Raw genomic sequence first — 20,620 nt, forward strand, 5'->3', positions numbered from 1 at the left:
CCAAAAATATTAACAAAAAATACATTTTTTAAAGAATATCTATAGTTTTACATACAGAAAACAATGAGATATAAATATAAATGACTAATTTTAATGATAAATGAACATTACATATCTTATTGAAGACAAGAGCGTCACTGTTATAAAACTGAAGTCCCTAAACAATTGGTCTTCCAAGTCTGGAGCATTGTCCAGTACTAGGAGGCACTTGAGTGGCAAGTTATTTTCCAGGAGGTATTTTTTCACACTCAGTCCAAACACTTCATGGACCCAGTCAATGAAAATTAGCCTCATGACCCGTGCCTTATTATTAGCTTTCCACATCACACACAATTTACTCTTGACGACATTGTCATCAAGAGTAAATTTCTACTTTCTTTGCCAAGATGGAACAGATTGTTAATTTTGACTTACCATACACCCTGGCAAGCTTGGCTAAACATAAGCTACTTTCATATTTTTCTACAATCTCTTTCTTGAATTCTATTGTGTTTCTCACCTTTTTTACCATAGAGCTGGCACTAGGAACTTTCTTTGGGCCCATGGTGTATGATTGCAGTCGCAATCAAAAAAAGTTGTGAAATGTTTCGGATGAATGCTCACTCAACCAGTGACAGAGCCAGACTGGCAGCATCCCGGGTGGGCGGACATGTCTGATATGTACTATTTCCGGATTGAGGTACGAAATCCGGACCAAAATTTTGCCCAAAAAAGTATTTTAAATCCGAATTGTACGATATGCAGACCGTACAAAAACCGGAGTTCCACTGTACTGTATACTAATAAAATAGTGTTGATGTTGTGGTTATTGAGGGCTTCAACTCTATGAGGTGTGTATGAGCCTGCTCCTATTGGTGTTCAAGAATGATATGGAATATTCTGTGGTGGTCCTTTGAGCTACAGACAGAAACATTGATAATGATGGCAGCGGAAGATCTTTCCTTCAATTTCTCTCTTAATTTTTGTAATTTACTACCAGTCACCAAACCCAACATACAGGAAGGCCTCACATTTACAGCACTCTCTTTTCGGTGTGTTCCACATTTTCATTGGCTTTCAATTGAACCATTGTTCATTATGTTCAGTGCATTTGCTGTTTTTCCACCATTTTTGCCATTTTTGTACTGCAGTTGTGCAAGAGAAAGACAACTGATACCATATTTAAGGTAAGTATTGTATGTAATGTGTATTTATTTTTGTTTTTATGCGTAGCTGTATTGAGCACTTAATATATGACAGTGTAAACACGTTATCAGGCATTTTAGGCGCATTCGATAATGAAAAAATGTTCGTTTCCACCCACCGGCAATTTTTTCTTACCATACAGGGTCGCGAACCTAAAAGCCATACAAACGGGGCCTTCCTTTATTCAAAAATAATATAATACCCCTAGTGTAAGTAAATGACTGTTAAAGACACAAGAATGTCTAGTTGCAGTAAAAATTTATTTAGGTTGCTAGCCTTCCTTCACTGCCTTTAGGCCATTTTCCTCAAGATTTATGGTGCTACTCAAAATTTATCACATTCTGCTTAGAACTAGGTGGCAAAGTTTCAGTCATGATTTAACGAAAATGTGTTGTTTGATCGTGTGTTATTCAGCGATCTACTGTGTGAATGTGTAGGGGTGTGTGTGTGTGTGTGTGTGTGTGTGTGTGTGTGTGTGTGTGTGTGTGTGTGTGTGCGTGCGTGCGTGCGTGCATGCGTGCGTGCGTGCATGCGTGCGTGCGTGCATGCGTGCGTGCGCTCACCTAATTGTGGTTGCAGGGGTCGACTCATCAGCTTTCATGTGCATGTACATGTGTGTGTGCTTGTATAGTGGTGTGTGTGTGTGTGTATATATATATATATTTCCTAGGGGTCAGTTTCAGCAAGTATTGTAGTTGATAGCAGCAGTTTGGTCAACATTATCATGACACCTGGGAGGCAAGAAGTGACCTGATGCCTCATATTACTTTTGGCATGGTGACAGAACAGATTGCTTCTGATATATAATTACTGCTAAATATTTATCAGGTACCCTCACTCAACATTACATGAGGCATCAAGTCAACTTGTGTAGTGATGATCTGGTTAAGTCATTACTTAATTGCAGAAGTATTAACCTCTGCAAAATAAATATTGCTTAATACTTCTTTATTCATTTATGTATTTTTATGTAGAAATCATGTTAAATAACACAAAATCTATATTGTGCATATGAAACAATGTTGGTAAAAGTTTTGGATTGTTTTCGTGTGTGTGTGTGTGTGCGTGTATGTGTGAGTTAGATCATTCTAGGAGATATGAGAGATGTTTGTGTTAATGGGGTGTTTCCCCCCCAGGGGATGGCATCGCGCTGTCAGGTCGTGTCCTCGGCTGTGTGACCAGGGGTCGGTCGGGTCACCTAGTGTGTCCCAGGTGTCGCAATAATGTTGACTCTGCTACAAAATTATCTTCCTTGTCTCCGCTTCCAAAGTACTGTAAACAATATCAACGAAGGCTTTAAGTATGTTTTCATATTTTCTATCTCATTCCTGTTGAAAAAAGTTTATTTCATTGAAATGTTTGGTATCTTAATTTTTTCATTTTGTAATGAGAGGGAGATGGGGTAGAGGGGCTCTCCTGCACACTCTCACATTCAAAGAATTTATTGTGTGCAGTGCACTTGTTGGATTTCCAATTCACTTGCAGCTGAATTGGTAAAGTATGGCTTCTCCACTTGATGCTTGATAGAGCCAAATATAGTAGTTAGTCTTACGAATGCAGTGTCAACAACAAAGAGGAATCAGATGTGAGAGGGTGAGCACATAAGTTAGTTACACGAGTATTACTGCTCATACATGTTTATATAGAGACTTCGTGATGTAAATGGTTAGAAAAGCGACAAGTTGAAGAATGAGAAACTTGTGCAACATTTGGGAATCTTTACTGAGGAAACATTTTGCCAGCCAGTGGCTTCTTCATTTCAATACAGAGAAGAATGGCGGAAGTTGAGGAGGAGTTTGAGGTAATCAGTCTCCTGGCCTGGAGTCAATATGTTCAGTCCAATCTTGATGGACTGAACACATTGACTCCAGGCTGAGGGACTGATTACCTCTTTATCCTCCTCATCTTCCACCGTTCTTCTCTGCATTGAACTGAAGAAGCCACTGGCTGGCAAACTGTTTCCTCAATAAAGATTCCCAGATGTTGCACAAGTGTTTCATTCTTCAACTTCCTACGATGGAACTGATTGCAGACTTGTAAGGGTGGCATTGCTGACCCCCTTTTCTTCATACCTTCCCCAGTATATAACACATCAATTTTTCTACTATGCAAACTGTATGAATAGTTATATAGGAGGAAAAGATCAATTTTTTTAACGTAAGGTAAATTTTTACGAAGGAATATGACATAACCTTCCGGTAATGCCAGCCATAGGACAACTGAATTTGTTAAAGACACAATCTCTTCCTTTCTTGAAATTACAAATTTATAATTGGGATTGTAATTAATATTCATAGTCAAACTGAAATGCAGTAAATGATGTCGAGTAAGATGCATGTTCCTTAGACAAGTTTTTGTAATGCAGTTGAGTACACTGAATCTAAACCTGTTTTCATGATTACTAGCAAATCATGTGAGCATTTTGTAGAAATCTTGTTAAAAACCATTTTGAAAATTATTCAAAATACAGAAAATAAGACTTAAATAACTAGGGAGACTGCCACTATATTTGTGGTAATCATAGTGGTAGAGAACGAAGTGGCCACTTAAAGAATTGAAACCATTTATTAAATCTTGCTGGTTGTTATATGATTTTGGAATTCTGAATGCTAAGTTATCAGTTTGCTTCTCTGTTGTAATTTGGACACTGAGAGGTGGATATCTGAAGGAAATGGAAGAAAAATTATGCAGTATTGATGGGTGTGTGCAGCTCACTAAAACATAGCAATATTAAAAGAATCATACATTCTACTGATGTGAAACAGAACACGTTATACCCATTGTGAAAATTCTGGTGGTGGTTATTAAGATCCATGGAAAATATGTTATTTATGCAAAGGACCTTAAAGGCAGGAACAAAAATGAAAAGGAAGCTCCTTTGTATATGACTTTCTGTACTTGATACAGAAAACTGAGACATAGGGGATGAAAAAGAAAATCATAGGCGAGATTGGCTACACCCTAGCAGAAATGCAGATATAATGTAGGAATGAGAAACCAAATTTTATGAAAACTAATATAAACAAATATGAGTGATAATTACAATATATGTATGTTATATTGTTGATTTAGAGAAGGACTTACCTTGTATGGGCGAGTAGGCCTGCTGCAGTGTTCCTCCTTTTTTATGTTCTTATGTGTTATACATTTAAACACCGCTAATCTGACTCAGTTAGGTAGAAAAGAAATCTAGAAAAACTTTAAATCAGGTATTTAACAATTTAAAACACATGGACGAAAGGAGATAAATATGATAATTGCCAGTGACTAGTTATTCTTTCACATACAGAACATACTGTTGAATGTTATGTACATCATATGCAGTAGTAGCATTTGCAAGTACATAATGTGTAATTCCAGCATAATATATGCAAGCATAGTACCTAATGAGATACTGATTGTTTCATCATATCTACATTTAGTGCAAAAAAAAAAAAAAACACAATATTTGCCTGGTTTAATTGAACATTATCTGGTTCCCTCATATATATTTTAGCTGCCTTAATGACACCTGCATTTTAACAAATGGTTCAGAAAACCGACAAGTTGATAAATAAGACACGTCTCATTTATCAACTGAAATGCAGTAAATGATGTCGAGTAAGATGCATGTTCCTTAGACAAGTTTTTATTTGTTGATAAATGAGATAAAAAACACATGTCTCATTTGTCGACCACCTGCATATACATCAGGCGTTATACTGTGATTATGAGTGATTATTGGTGGTTTACATTGTTATTTCTTTTACACAGTTGAATTTACAGGCTAAGACCTGTTATCCTATGTCAGTTTAATTCAAAGTCCAACCCTGCTGAAGGTGTTCTACAGCACCTTCCAGGATGCTCCCTTGACAGTTGACTGACACCCAGCTACTATAGTTATTTTACATATTTTCTGCTAGTTGAATGGGCAGCATCTGTAAGAAGATGCCCATTCATGTCCTTCCAGGATATCCAACTCCAGTCCCTTTGGTTGCGAGTCGAGTACTTTACCATAAGTGCAGAAGAAAAAAAGAAACAGATACCATATAATGGGATCCTTTATTGGCAACATTTTGCCCACACAGACGTCTTTATCAAGTCAAAAAAGGTAAGCCTGGAGAGGGAGGATAAGTTTATATATAGGGATGGTAGTGAGGTGAAGCATGAGGTTAGGGATGTTGAAGCTAATACACATTGGACATACATATGATTGAGAGGGCCACTGGGCCTACTGCAGAACTCCTTTCATCTGTACTTATGAACTGTTGTTATATGGGAAACTGGTCTAGAAGCTTCCGGGTGAGAGGCTCAGCTGTGTTGTAGGATGGAAGAGCACTGCAATAGGCCTACTTCTCAACTATGTATTTATCCATATTGTTTTTAAGCTACCCAAGGTTTCAGCTTCAGCACACCTAACCTGACACTCCACCCTGCTATGCTTCCTGTATATTGGCACATCCTCTCCAGATTTATCTGTTTGTGGCTTGATACTGCTCATTGTATGGGTGAAATGTCTTTAATAAAGGATTTCTTTATGCTGCTTTTGTGTGTTTTTTTTTTTTTTTTTTTTTTCCATCAAGTCAGTATTTTGTATTATTTATCTTCATCATCTAAAAGAGCAGCTGTGTGTGCTCTATATCCTTACCCGATATGTCTAGCTAGTGATTGCTGCCAGCTCCTGTTGGCTTTAAGTGAACAATATACAGGAGGGCCCCGCTTTACGGCGTTCTGCTAATACGGACATTTCAAATTATGACCAAAACTCGCTATACGGCTCCCCCCACCTGTTTTTCTAATACGGTCACAGCGGCCCACCGAGTTTGTTTACATTCTCCCTGAGCACATCTCCTTATTATGTCTGGAAACTTTCCAAAATTTCAAGTGTTTTAAAGTTATTTTATATTTTATATGTATTGTACTTGATAATTAAACTTGTGTACACCTGTACCTAAATAAACTTACACACTGTGCTGGCATGTAGGTACACATTAAAATCACTAAGAGTCTCTCTACTCTTGATGCAATAATAATAATAATAATAGTAATAATAATAGTAATAATAATAATCTCTTGGGCGCATTAATGTCGCATATTACGTTAATATAGACATTTCCCTTAATCTATCTATGATATTTTTTTCAAAATTATATAAGAAACACATTATGTAACACACAAACATGATACATGCACCCACAGTATAAAAATTTATACAAATATATACGAGATGTTTACCAAACGGTTTGTAGAAGTGTCGGAAGAATTACGTTTTCTCTAGCCCGTCACCTGTTACTAGGGATAACTGTAGAAAAATATTCCTTTCGTATGCCTTCACTTTATAGCTATAATTCTGTACTAACTTGTACACAGTGTAAGAGTATTTGTTTCGTGATTTAATTATTATAATAATAATAAAAATATTATAAGGTAAAAGTTTCACAAACTCTTACAAATGTACATGAATGAACTAAAACTGGACACGTATTAATACCGTCTATTTCGCCTGACCGAGTGATCGTCCACAATCTGTTCAGTTTGTTTACGCTGTCTGAGCTCGGTGTATCATTAAATGTTGTATATTACGTTAGTATACACATTTTCATTAATCCATCAGTGATATTTTTTTTCAAAATTCTATAATAAACACGATACATAACATAAATACATAACAACATATGTGTAGAGAACCTAGGATAACCCAAAAAAGTCAGAGTGACTTACTTCCATTGCCTTCACTCAGAGCATCATTTCTTCTCAAAATGATGTTACATGAGAATGGGAGTGTTCTTCTTTATTTATTCTACCGTATCAATGTAGAGACAACCTGTACACAATGTAACTTGTACACAAACCAGACGTGTACACTGTTTACAAAACTTACCTTCGCCTGGTTTGTTTACATAACTCTGCGCCTGTCCTCTCTCATGCACTCATTCTTTCTCTCTGGTATGGTAGCCTGGCTGACTACCATACATACCACACTTGATTTTTTACAATAAATACTACTCATCTCACCCTATATTTTAAGGTAAGTAATGAGTGAACTGTATATACATTTTATCGCTCTGGGATGCTTAAATATCATAGAATAGTATGTGTGGGTGGGGTGGCCTGGTATGGTAGCCTGGCTGACACCATACATACCACACTTGATTTCTTACAATAAATACTACTTGTCTCACCCTAGATTAAGACTATAAATATTTTAAGGTAAGTAATGAGTGCACTGTGTGTATATTGTACTTTTTTATTGTTTTTTGATGCCTGGTTCTATTGCTAACATAATATATGTTAGTGTAAACTTGTTATCTAGTGTTTCTATGCATTTGTAAGTGGAAAAAAAGGGTGTTCCACTTTACGGCGGTTTCCGCTTTACGGCGGTAGCCTGGAACCTAACCCGCCGTATAAGTGGGGCCCTCCTGTATATGCCTCTGTAGTTAATAGTGACTAAACTTTCAATAAAGCTATTCAAAACTTTGCAGAAAAGGCAAACTTCAGAAATTATTCTAAAACATAATATCTAACAGGAAATAATAATGTTTGACTAAAAGAATTCAGTATAGATCTGAGAAACAGGCTCAAGATTGTTGTCTAGGAGTCACTTTTGGGGAAATGGTAGAAGACAGTGCTACTGCCACACATTATTCTTAACTGAACTTTCAATCAAGTTCATCCTGTATTTTACAACTATGTTGATGATGGTTCATCTTCAGTAATTAGTTTGTTATAATTTGTTAAAGTTCTTAATGGTTGTATCACATTATCCTTCTTGGATCCCATTCAAACAGTTCAGTACTTTCTTAACGTGGGGGATATTTTCCTGAAAATTGGTGCCTTATGGAAAAATGATTACATATTAGTGATATCCAGATTTGCCAAACAATTTATTTTTTTAATATTCTTGTAGATGCAGACTAGTATAGTTTATCTTACCTTACATTCTAGTTGTCGATTGTTGACATGAAAAGTATGGAGATGGTTGATGTTACTGTACCCTGCTGGGCTGATGCAGATGGCTGTGATTCTTTTGTTGATGTGGATGTAGAGTTGTCAGTAGTTGATGATTGTATTGGAGTGCTAATGTATTCTGTCATGGATCTCCGGTCTATTTTACCCTGCGGTATTGATCTCTGTAACATTTCTCTTCACCAAGTCACAACCAACTTAAAACATGTGTAAAAGTAGCATTTCAGTACCATCATAAATTCATGCTTATTCTTCCTGGTACCTCCAGCATCACTAGTACAGTGGACCCTCAAGTTTCGAACTTAATCTGTTCCAGGAGCTAGTTCTAAAGTCAAACCAATGTTTCCCATAAGAAACAATGGAAATACAATTAATCTATTCCAGAAACCCAAAAATATTCACAAAAAAAAAATACATTTTATAGAGATTACATTATAGTTTTACATACAACAAACATACATATTACAATTAGTAATAAATTTAAATAAACATATAAAATAACATTTTTACTTACCTTTATTGAAGATTGGTGATGGCATCTGGAAGATAGGGAGGAGGAGAGAGGGAGTTGGGGGTTTTAGAAGGGGAATCCCCCTCCATAAGGACTAGGTATTAAAGCTCTCTCTGGGGTTACTTCCCTTCTCTGTCTTTTAATGCCACTAGGACCAGCTTGTGGACCCCTGTCTCACAAAATAACTGTCCACAGTCCTCTGTATCTGGTGCCTCTTTAACATTTCCCTGAAGTGGGACATGATTCTGTCACTGAACTTGTTGCAGAGATGGCTTGTTTCAGCTTGGTCAGGGTGATACAGTGGAACCTCAAATATCGAACTTTCTATGGTCCAGAAGGCTGTTCGAGTGCCTTTACCGAATGAATTTATTCCCATGAGGAATAATGTAAATTAGGTTAGTCCATTTCAGACCCTCAAAAATACACTTATAAAAGCACTTACAAAAATACACTTACATAATTGGTTGTGTTGGGAGCAGTTCGATTTTTGAGGTTCCACTGTACTTTTTAACAAAAGTTTGCAACTCATTCCACTTTGCACACATGTCCTTAATCACTGCCATCTCTTTATCCTTGATCCACACCAGCAACAATTTCTCAACCTGATCAACTGTCTGTGGTCTATTTTTGGTTATCATATCAACACCTTCTGCAACATCAGCTTTCTTGATTTGTTGTTTCTTTGCCAGGATAGAAGTGATGGTTGACTTGGTTTTGCTGTACATCCTGGCAAGCTCAACAAGTCTCACACCACTCATATTTTTGTATTATTTCCTTCTTCATGTCTATGGTGTTTCTCACTTTTTTTATCACTGGTACCACAAGCAAGTTTCTTTGGGCCCATGGTAGCTTATTTCACAGTCACACAAGTACTAAACACAATGAATTAATAGTGAAATGTTTGAATGAGCACGCAGGTTAGTGTTCACTCAAGTATCAACAAAGCCAGACTGCTCATGACACCTGCGCGGGTACGCGGACAGAGCGGGCTGGCGGACAGGTCTGGTACCTGACGGTTCGAAAGACGTTTGATAATTGGTACGTTCGAAACTCGAGGGTCCACTGTATTCCTCTTGGGTTCTATGGTTATGTCCAGAGATGAGAGTGGCTGACGAAAATCACCCTGCCAACTGTAGGCAACATGAGTAACAGTGTATTTCCAAACACTCGACCCTGAAACTCAGCTTGGGTTGTGGACTACCAAGATTATCTGAAGAACTTAACCCGTAAACGGTCCAAGCAGATCTACGTTCACATATGTAGTGCTACAAAAGTAGATCTAAGTTTTTTTTACATATTTTCAAACATAACAAAAAAAAAAAGTAGATCAAAGTTTTTTTACACATTTTCAAATGTAGAAAAACAAAAAGGAGATCTACTTTTTTTACATACTTTCAAATGTTGAAAAAACGTATATATACGTTTGGACCGTTTACGGGTTAATGGTGCCATGCTTGTGTAGCATACGAGCATGGAACAATTTCAGTCATGTTTAGACAGAATTTCTTTTTATAGGGTTGCTTTATAAGAGGGTTTATTATTGTATACATACAATAAATATTTCATATTTATTTACCCTTTGGTAGTATCTAGTTAAAGAACAAAAAGGCACAATACCATGACAAGAACAGTACATAAATAACTTGACTCAAGAAATCGTAATGACACGATTGCAAAACTCATGAGACTCTCTGATCACGGGTTCTAATCTCGCCTGTGGTATGGTTAGTATATAAATAAACCACACACAGGAGAGAGAAGCTTATGATGACGTTTTCATCCGACTTGGACAATTTACAGGTCACAAAGTTTGACTTGTAATTTGCAAAAAGCGAACATTTTCACTAGTTTGAGCTCAATTTCAAGTTACTTCCAATCCTGAAACCAATCATAACCATCTCTATTTCAATAATATAGTATATTCCATTCTATTAAATGATACCAATAAACCAAAAATACAACCATAAAAACCATACAAAAATACACTGAAAGTCATTATTTTAATCCAAACACACAGTCAGTTTTTTCCTAGCATGCACTGCATGAGGCACACTTATAGCATAGACCCATTCTCTCTTATCTAGGCCCAAATTTACTGCTCATTCTGAGTGAGCTGAGCTCATCACATTGTACTACGACACAGACCCTGAGCTCAAGCCGTAATACTATGGCATGGACCTCAAAAGAGTTAATAATAAGTTTTTTACTTAAATGGTTATTACAATTAGTAGAAAGTATTTAAATTGAATGTTGGTGCTCCAATCCACATAAAAGTTTTCTGTAAATATACTCCAGAATTTTATGCAGTAAACCTCTCTATAAGAACATGATTTAGTGTAATTTTGTGTTAATGTGATTGAAAAAGTACATCCAAAATTTCATAGCCTGCAAAAGAAACTGACAATACATGCCACAAATCAAAAAAATTATTTAATGTGTGAAATTTTCACAATCTTATGAATACTTAATTTATTTAAAACACTTATATGAAAAGCTTGAAGAGAATATTCAGTGCATTAATATCAAGAATCCATAAAAGTTCATTATCTCACATTGTATTATCCTAATTACATTAATTACACATATATAGCCCTGTGACTCCTTAGTCATACATCTTACACAATAAGTTATGCCAAAAATTCAGATGTGTATTGAGGAGGTAGATGAAGAACCCTGCTATCTCTTAATATTGTTGTCTAACCAAAGCCAGAGTAGGCAGCACTCTCACTCTCACTCTCACTCTCACACTCTCTCTCACACTCTCTCTCACACTCTCTCACACTCTCTCTCACACTCACACTCTCTCTCACACTCTCTCTCACACTCTCTCACACTCTCTCTCACACTCTCTCACACTCTCTCTCACACTCTCTCTCACACTCACACTCTCTCTCACACTCTCTCTCACACTCTCTCTCACACTCTCTCACACTCTCTCTCACACTCTCTCACACTCTCTCTCACACTCTCTCACACACACACTCTCTCTCTCTCTCTCTCTCTCTCTCTCTCTCTCTCTGTGTGTGTGTGTGCATCTGAACACAGCCTCCCACAATATTTTATGTCAGTTCAGTACTTATTTTTCTTGGGTATTATTTTCTCAAGTATATTCATCTTTAACCCTTTCAGGGTTTCCGATGTACTAGTATGGCTTATGTGCCAGGGATTTTGAAGTACTAGTATGCATAAATTCTAGCGCCCTCAAATCTAGCAAGAGAAAGCTGGTAGGCCTACATATGAAAGAATGGGTCTATGTGGTCAATGTGCGCAGTATAAAAAAAATCCTGCAGCACACAGTGCGTAATGAGAAAAAAAAAAAACTTTGACCGTGTTTTTGGTTTAAAACAGTGACTTTGCACTGTATTTTCGTATGGTATTTATGGTTGTATTCTAGTTTTCCTGGTCTTATTTTATAGAATGGAATACATATTACAGAAATTGAGACAATTTTGATTGGTTTCACAATGAAAAGTACCTTGAAATTGAGCTCAAAGTAGCAGAAATGTTCGATTTTTGCCTAAGTTCAAAAGTAAACAAATCATGCTACGTGTCCAATACACGTCAACTGGTGAATCTAATCTTCTTTCACAAGTGCGCTGATATTATTTATACCATTTCTACACTAATACAGTAGTCTGCATAACAGTAAATCTATTTTTTGCGAGAATAAAAATTCAAAGTGGAAAGCAAAAGAAATGTAAGAGGGGCCTGGGGATGTGACTAATGAAAAGAGGAAATTTTATTTTAGTGCCAGGAATGTCTTTCTTGTTTATTTTGGACCCTATTTGGAAATTAGCATCTTTTGAAATTTGTATGAAATTGGCAAAATTGCTAAATTCTGACCACTTTATTGGATAGTTGAAATTGGTAAATGAGTGGTTTCTTGTACTCATTCGATAGAAAAAATGGAGTTCTAGCGAAATAGTTATGATTTTTATTGACTAGTACACTGGAATTGGCCCAAAATAGGGCTCAAAGTGGGCAAAATCGCCGATGAATAAACATTGTCGAGACCGCTAACTTCGCGAGAACATAATTCCGTAAGTTTTCCATCAAATTTCATACTTTTGGTGTCATTATGACCGGGAAAAGATTCTCTATCTTTACATAAGTTTTTTTTTTTTATTATTATTATTATTATTATTATTATTATTATTATTATTATTATTATTATTATTATTATTATTAATTTTGGCGACCCTGAGAACAAGTCTCTGAGAGGGCCTGGCGACCCTGAAAGGGTTAATATCTTTGTTTGGCATAAATGTGGTGCATTCCTGTGTTTGATACAATTTAATGAGGAAATATGGATTCTACTTTTGTTATACAGTATCATGTTTACACATTGAGGAGCCCTATTGATACTTTCTCTCACACTTTTGAATTACAACTATTTTTTTTCTTTGCTTTGGCTTTTTCAAAAGCATTTGTCTTTGTTATAGATTCATTTATTATCTGTGTATGTGGCGAGTTTCTATATATTTGACATAATTTACTAAGGAAATGTGGATTTTATTTTTACATCTTTGATGTGTACCTCATATATGTCAGTTCATAAAACTTACACTACATCCAACTTGGCCCAGTAGGTCCACATTACCTTTCCCCACATGCTTCAAGTAATGACAAACAGAACATGAGGTAAATTGTGTTGTAATAATTTTTACTTAGTAGAATGGTAAAAGAAACTGATTGGCAAATTTGAAGATGTTTGGAACGTAACTGTAATTTTCAAATATGCTCTTCACTTCACATAATACTAATACTGGGCCGATTTTTGGGAACATATCTTGCACGTTATCAGGAGGTTTACCATAAATAATATCTCACATTTTCTCCTGTGTCTTTTTAAATTTTGTCATTATCTTTGATCCTTATTGTTTTGTCTTTCACATTTTTACACTAATAGATTGGGTTCAGACTTAATTTCGTGTACTTTTTTTTTTTTTCAAAGTTTCTTACTTCTTAAAATAGTATACATGCTTATTTCTGTCTTGTTTGTTATAATATTGTTTTAATTGCTTTCCAGTGCTTGTTGTTAAACTTGTGTTTAAAATTTGTGGAAAGGGGACCACAGTCACTTATTACCCACTGCATATTATAGAATCCCTACATAATATAATCTTATATAAGGAATCCATACCAAACATAACACTCTACAGGTCAGCCATCACTACTCTGGCAATCAGTTATTCAGTTCCATCATTAATCCGGCACTAATTTTGGCTAGCATAATTTCAAATTTCATCATTATACTGACTCAGAAATTGTGCAGATGGTTGTAAATCCACAACAGCAAGCCAGTGGAGGAGAAAGCAGTAATGAAAATGAGGAAGATGTAGCAGAAAGAGTCTCTATTGATAGGTTAACTGTATTCTAACCTAACCACTCTGTAATTCGACAAACTCACTTATCTGGCACACTACAGGTCCCAGTGATGCCAGATTAGTGACGGCCGACCTGTACTGGCAGTGCCAAGCAGAGCTGAAATGTCAAAGAGCAGATGAGTGGCTACATGGCCCTTCCACATGAAAAGTTTTAAGTTGAGGGTAGCATCCAGCCACTAAGGAAAGATGATTGGAGGAGAGTATAATGGGTCAAGGGGGACTGAAGCAAGAAAGGCAACATTTTGTTAAGTGATAGCATATAGCATAAATTTGGGTTACTGACCTGAAGACCCCAGTTTGTAGCTGAGGATGCTGTATGATCTAGTGCATCATGGAGGGGTGGACTGGACAAGGAGCTTGATATCATTCACCTACACCAGGGGGAAAATCCCCGAGAAGGGAGGGAAGTTTGACATGGGTAGAAAATTGAGCAAGGAGCTTAGGAGGCATCCCATCCCCATCTGTTACCTGGAATGTGCACCTACCCCTATACCCAGGGTGCTGCACGCTTTAAAGAATAAAGCTCCAGAGAGCCCAAAATGGCATAGTGTAAAGAGGCTCAGAGATTAGATGAAAGCACACACTGCAGATCCATAAAAGTGAACCAAATGAAGTAGTTTGAAGCTTCCTTTTACTGGGGGCAGAATGCTGTATCAGGTCGACTTCCCAAGAAAAAAGTACCCCACCTTACCACACCAAGGCATTAAATGAAAGAAGCCCTAGGTGCATCAAGTGCTAAATAATGCTGTACTAATTAAATTTAGACTGTCCTTTAATAGGTTGGGAAAGGGTATATTCCTGTATTACGTTGAAAATAAGTGGCCCTCTGTTGCCATATTTAGTTAACACTTGATACAGTTAGCCTCCTCAGATTTGCAGGGGGTTCCGTTCCTAAATGCCCCGCAAATCTAAAATCCATAAATAACTGTAGATAATCAAATCCACAAAAAAAATCCAATGATTTGGGAAGCTTGCACTATTTGGTTTATTTTACATATCAGCTGTATGGGCAAAAGTTGGTTTCTTGAAACTATTCTTTTATCTCCTTAACTACCAAGATACTAAATATTAATTCTTTCTTGCTCTCAAGGTTATTAGGGTTTGCCAGAGCTGCATGTTTCATTTTATCATGATAAAGTATCCTAGAAACAACAAAAAACGTAAAAACAATGAAGTATGATATATAGTCAGGATAATCAGAGCTGATAGGTTGTAATGGTAGCATGTCATGCTCCTACGTGGGCAAACAGGGAGGAGAATTAACATGTAAGATTTTTCTGTGATCATTTACAGCAATAGCTTAGTCAATATTTTTTTCTGAGGTATGGTAATTGAGGACTGATACTCAATAATAGGATACTGTATAAAAGGAGAGTAACAAAACAAAATATTATATTTATAGTGGCAAGGCTTTCATTTGTAGAAATGGGATTTACCATTGGTAAGCTGGAGTTATCAAGAGGTGATGCCACATAATTTTTTGTCATTTACAACCAAGATAATTTTATATTTCTTTGTTCCTTGTGGGGTAACCAAGGTAATTTTCAGGGTGATATATGATAGGTGACCTCCCAAGGCCACCCCAGCAACCATATTTGATCACAGAAAATTGATTTGTGGTGAGAATGTATTATATGTTTTCCAGTTTTAACAAGACTTTTTCAAGAGGGTGGGTATGTGTCTTAATTTTGTTGTTATCAGTTTGAAGAGTTTTGTTTTCTAGTTCTAAAATTATATATATGAAAGTTTTACATACATGAATCTGATTTATTGCACATTATTATTATTATAATCAAGGGGGAAGCGCTAAACCCGGAGGATTATACAGCGCCTGGGGGGGGGGGGGGATGTGGAAGGCATTCAGGCTTAATTCGGGGAACTGGAGCACAGATCCAATTCCCTAAATCAAGAGCCCCTCACCAACATCAAGGAACCTTCCTTGAGGGGATTTATTGCACAGTATCGCCTCAATTCAGTGAGTTATTTTTGTTGCTTATTAGGGTTGTGGCATTTAGGTACAGTATTTACTATATATAGGTTCTGTGATTTAGTAACAGGTTTATCTGCATTGCAAAGAGTATGTATAGCCTGAGCACTTAATGATGGTCCCATTAGTTCACTTGCTTTACTGGTCTGTGCAAGCAGTAAAAGTTCTCTGTATATTTTCTAGCTCAGATATATTGCTTGCCTTGAAAGGAGATATGAGCACAGAACAGTATTCTAAACAAAAGAGAGAGAGAGAGAGCACAAGTGCCTTGAAGAATAGCATAATTTGTGTGGCATCCATTGTTTTGAAAGTTTTTATAATCCATCCTATCATTTTCCTGGCTAAGGCTATACACGATTAGTTGAAATTTCCCTTGAATTTTTACAGATGCACAAGAGTATTAACAGAATGCTAAGTAGAAACCAAGAGAATAAAATCTATGGCAAGGTATAACGCTTCATACCAGTACAGTGTGTGGAGATGGATGTGGTAAAAAAGGATGTGGTAAAACGATGAAATGGCTAGAAATGGGATTTTAGAGAAATTGCAAAACAACAGGATTACAAGATAGTGTGAAACAAGAAGAGTACTGTAATTACAAGATAATGTGAAAAAAGAAGAGTGCTATAGCCCGTGCATTTGTATAGAGGGTAAAAGTAAAGATATGAAGTGGTGATTGATTAGGTAGGAATGACGAAATAATATAATGATAAAATACATGTCAGAAATCATAAAAGAGGAAAAGAAGATAATTGGGTTTCTGAGAGCCACATGAAGATGGGTTTATAACTGTGTAATATGTAAGTGTTTAGTGTAGTATGATTTGAATAACAAGAATGTACAAATTACACAGGCAGCACAGAAAATTTATTTACTGTTGATGTTAAGAGATCATTGGTTCAAGCCATGTAAAGGGTGGAACTCCTGGGAAAATGTCATCCAGCAAGACTGCAAGGATTGCAGGGACCTGGTGCATTGTATTACAAAATACTTAAATAAATACTCAAATTAAGATTTAAATTAAAAAAAGGCAAGGTAGAAAAGCTACTTTTGACATGAAACATATCAGGAATATATACTCCCATTACTAATGCTCCCTCCCTTCAGTGTTACTGGATTATTTTACTTCAAATACTACAGTGTTTCTTTTGTTTTACCTCACTTTATTTAATGCAGAGCCAAAGCATTACTCTGGAATCAACATTCATTCACTCTCACATTCTCTCTCTCACATTCTCTCTCTCACATTCTCTCTCTCTCATTCTCTCTCTCTCTCATTCTCTCCCTCTCTCATTCTCTCTCTCTCTCATTCTCTCTCTCTCTCATTCTCTCTCTCTCTCATTCTCTCTCTCTCTCATTCTCTCTCTCTCTCATTCTCTCTTTCTCTCATTCTCTCTCTCTCTCATTCTCTCTCCCTCTCATTCTCTCTCCCTCTCATTCTCTCTCCCTCTCATTCTCTCTCCCTCTCATTCTCTCTCTCTCTCATTCTCTCTCTCTCTCATTCTCTCTCTCTCTCATTCTCTCTCTCTCTCTATCTCTCTCTCTCTCTCTCTCTCTCTCTCTCTCTCTCTCTCTCTCTCTCTCTCTCTCTCTCTCTCTCTCTCTCTCTCTCTCTCTCTCTCTCTCTCTCTCTCTCTCTCTCTCTCTCTCATACACACACACATTTACATCAGTAAGGCATGTATTGTACAGTACTGTATAGTCTTTATTTGCCTTCATGTTTCTAAATATTACCATGAAAAGATAGAACAAAATGTATAAATGATTAATAACATTTTGAAGATGTATTGCAAATGAGGAACTTGTAGATAATGTTGGTAACATCACTGTTCTGTTTGCATAAAACGATGTTTACCTGTCAGTTATAGTAGAAAATTATAATAAAAATTATTTTTGAAAGAGAAACCTTGGAGAATAAATATAAAAGTTTAGTGGCTCGGTATCAGAATTATAAAACTGCTACTTGTGATAAATGTAAATTACAATGATGAAAGATTATGGATAAATTGTGTTTGTTATCCAGATTTTCATACTTATTTTAAGCTAATAGTGGTAAAACAAATAGATTACTTGAGAACTTATCAATTTAGAACTTACAATTGAACAAATAAGTTGACATATTTTGCTTTCATCATCATCCATACAGTTATTGAATTATTGATACACATGCTGTAGGACTGGTCATGGGCCAGGCTAAGGGAGCATTGACCCCCGGAACACCCTTCCCAAATAGCCTAACAACAAAAAGAAATGCATATTGATGAACCAAGGGGAATCTTTTAACTAATTCCAGTGATATCAACAAAAATTATTGACCAAATCAATCAAATGGATACAAAAGAGTATGGAGGTAAATGAGGAGAGCATTCGTTAAGTGTTAGAGTGATAAAGATTGATAATAGTACATTACAAGTAAATACTCATAATACATTTTTACAGGTATGCACAAGTAGAGGTATACAGTGGAACCTCGGTTTTTGTTTGCCCTGGTTTTCGTCGAATTCGGTTTTCGATGACTTTTTTCGTCAAAATTTTGTCCCAGTTTTCGTTCATCACCTTGGTTTTCGTTGGTCCGCCGTACCAAACTTGTCCACCTGCCCACACCCACACAAAGCATCCCACATGTTCTGAGTCAATCTGGCTTTTTTTTCTCGTCTAGTGAGCATTACCCTGCGCATTCATCCGAAACATTTCATAATAATCCATTGTTTTTTGTGCTTGTTTATTGAGTGCAACTGCTAAATAAGCCACCATGGGGCTTTGGGGAAGTCCATGGGGTTGGATGTGAGTGGCCAGGATGTGGAAGAGTTGGTGGATGACCACAGGGAAGAGCTAACCACAGAAGAGCTGCAACACCTTCAACTGGAACAGCAACAGATCACAGCTGAGGAAATTGCTTCAGAGGAGGAGGAGGAAGAGCAAGGGGAGACTGTGCCTTCATCAGTGATTAAGGACATGTGTGCAAATTGGAGTGAGTTGCAATGATTTGTGGAGAAATATCACCCTAACAAAGCTGTTGCAAGCTGTGTCTGCAACATGTTCAATGGCAATGCCTTATCCCATTTTAGGCAAATCTTAAAGAGACACCAAAAAAATACCTTTCTGGATAGATGTTTTGTGTGACAAGGGTCCGGTGCCAGTAAAAGACAAAGAAGAGAAGTAACTCTGGATAGGGACTTGATACCTGAAGTCATTTTGGAGGGGGATTACCCTTCCAGCCAATAACCTCTCCTCCTCCCTCTTCCCTCCTCGCGTCTTCCATATGCCAACAAAGAGTTCAATAAAGGTAAGAGTGATATTAAATGTTCATTTATCCATTTCATTAGTCCTTTATATTTATTTCTCATTGTTTTCTGTATGTAAAACTATAGTTATTCTCTATAAAATGTATTTTTTTGTGAATACTTTTGGGAGTTTTGAACGGTTTAATTGGATTTACAATATTCTTATGGGAAATATTGCTTCAGTTTTCGTCAAGTTTGGTTTTCGTCAGACTTTCTGGAACGAATTAATTACAAAAACCAAGGTTCCAGATTGAGTCCCAGGCAAGTGGAGATACAGAGCAAGTCTCCTTACACTTGTTGCCCCTTTTCTACATAGCAGTAAATGGGTATAATATATGGTGAAGGGCTCTTAACTCAATGAATTGGAGCTACTCTCCACTTTCTTAGATCAAACCTAATTACCTTTCATTCCTTAGGCACTATATGACCCCTGTTAGTTCAACACTTCCACGTAAATATAATAACCATAAAGTGTCTAAAATAATTTCTATTTTAAATGAGAACAAGAAATCGAGAATACAGCTGTAAAAACCATATGAAAATACACCACAAAGTCAAAGTCACAGTTTTAAACCAAAAACATGGTTGTAGTTTTTTCTCATTATGCAGCAGCCATTTACTCACACAGACTATGGAGTTCTGACTTCTGCCACTTGCAAGCTTAACCTTTTAGTGGTAATACACTGGTTGATAGAGTGGATAGAGGAGCAATGTGGCAGATGTTGCAAGTTTATGGAATAGGTGGTAAGTTACTAAATGCTGTAAAGAGCTTTTATGAGGATAGTGAGGCTCAGGTTAGGGTGTGTAGAAGAGAGGTAGAATACTTCCTGGTAAAAGTAGGTCTTAGACAGGGATGTGTAATGTCACCATGGTTGTTTAATATATTTATAGATGGGGTTGTAAAAGAAGTAAATGCTAGGGTGTTCGGGAGAGGGGTGGGATTAAATTATGGGGAATCAAATTCAAAATGGGAATTGACACAGTTACTTTTTGCTGATGATACTGTGCTTATGGGAGATTCTAAAGAAAAATTGCAAAGGTTAGTGGATGAGTTTGAGAATGTGTGTAAAGGTAGAAAGTTGAAAGTGAACATAGAAAAGAGTAAGGTGATGAGGGTATCAAATGATTTAGATAAAGAAAAATTGGATATCAAATTGGGGAGGAGGAGTATGGAAGAAGTGAATGTTTTCAGATACTTGGGAGTTGACGTGTCGGCGGATGGATTTATGAAGGATGAGGTTAATCATAGAATTGATGAGGGAAAAAAGGTGAGTGGTGCGTTGAGGTATATGTGGAGCCAAAAAACGTTATCTATGGAGGC

General features: G+C 36.7%; 1 protein-coding gene across 16 annotated transcripts in view; it reads left to right on the forward strand.

The window, feature by feature from the left end:
* The window catches only part of Ssdp (Sequence-specific single-stranded DNA-binding protein), an 876,306-nt gene that overhangs the window by 846,913 nt on the left and 8,773 nt on the right, over window positions 1–20,620 (forward strand). Inside the window, exon 16 of one of the 16 annotated variants that reach the window (XR_008407935.1) lies at window positions 2,322–2,485. The exons of 13 other annotated variants lie outside the window; for them this stretch is intronic. The gene's annotated coding sequence lies outside the window, so the exon portion shown is untranslated. Of the gene's footprint in view, window positions 1–2,321; window positions 2,486–20,620 lie in introns of those variants that run through there. 2 more of the 16 variants (XM_053785339.2, XM_053785331.2) reach the window with 2 other exon arrangements.

The sequence above is a fragment of the Cherax quadricarinatus genome, chromosome 35 (genome assembly GCF_038502225.1).
Source record: "Cherax quadricarinatus isolate ZL_2023a chromosome 35, ASM3850222v1, whole genome shotgun sequence".
Taxonomy (NCBI): Eukaryota; Metazoa; Arthropoda; class Malacostraca; order Decapoda; family Parastacidae; genus Cherax; species Cherax quadricarinatus.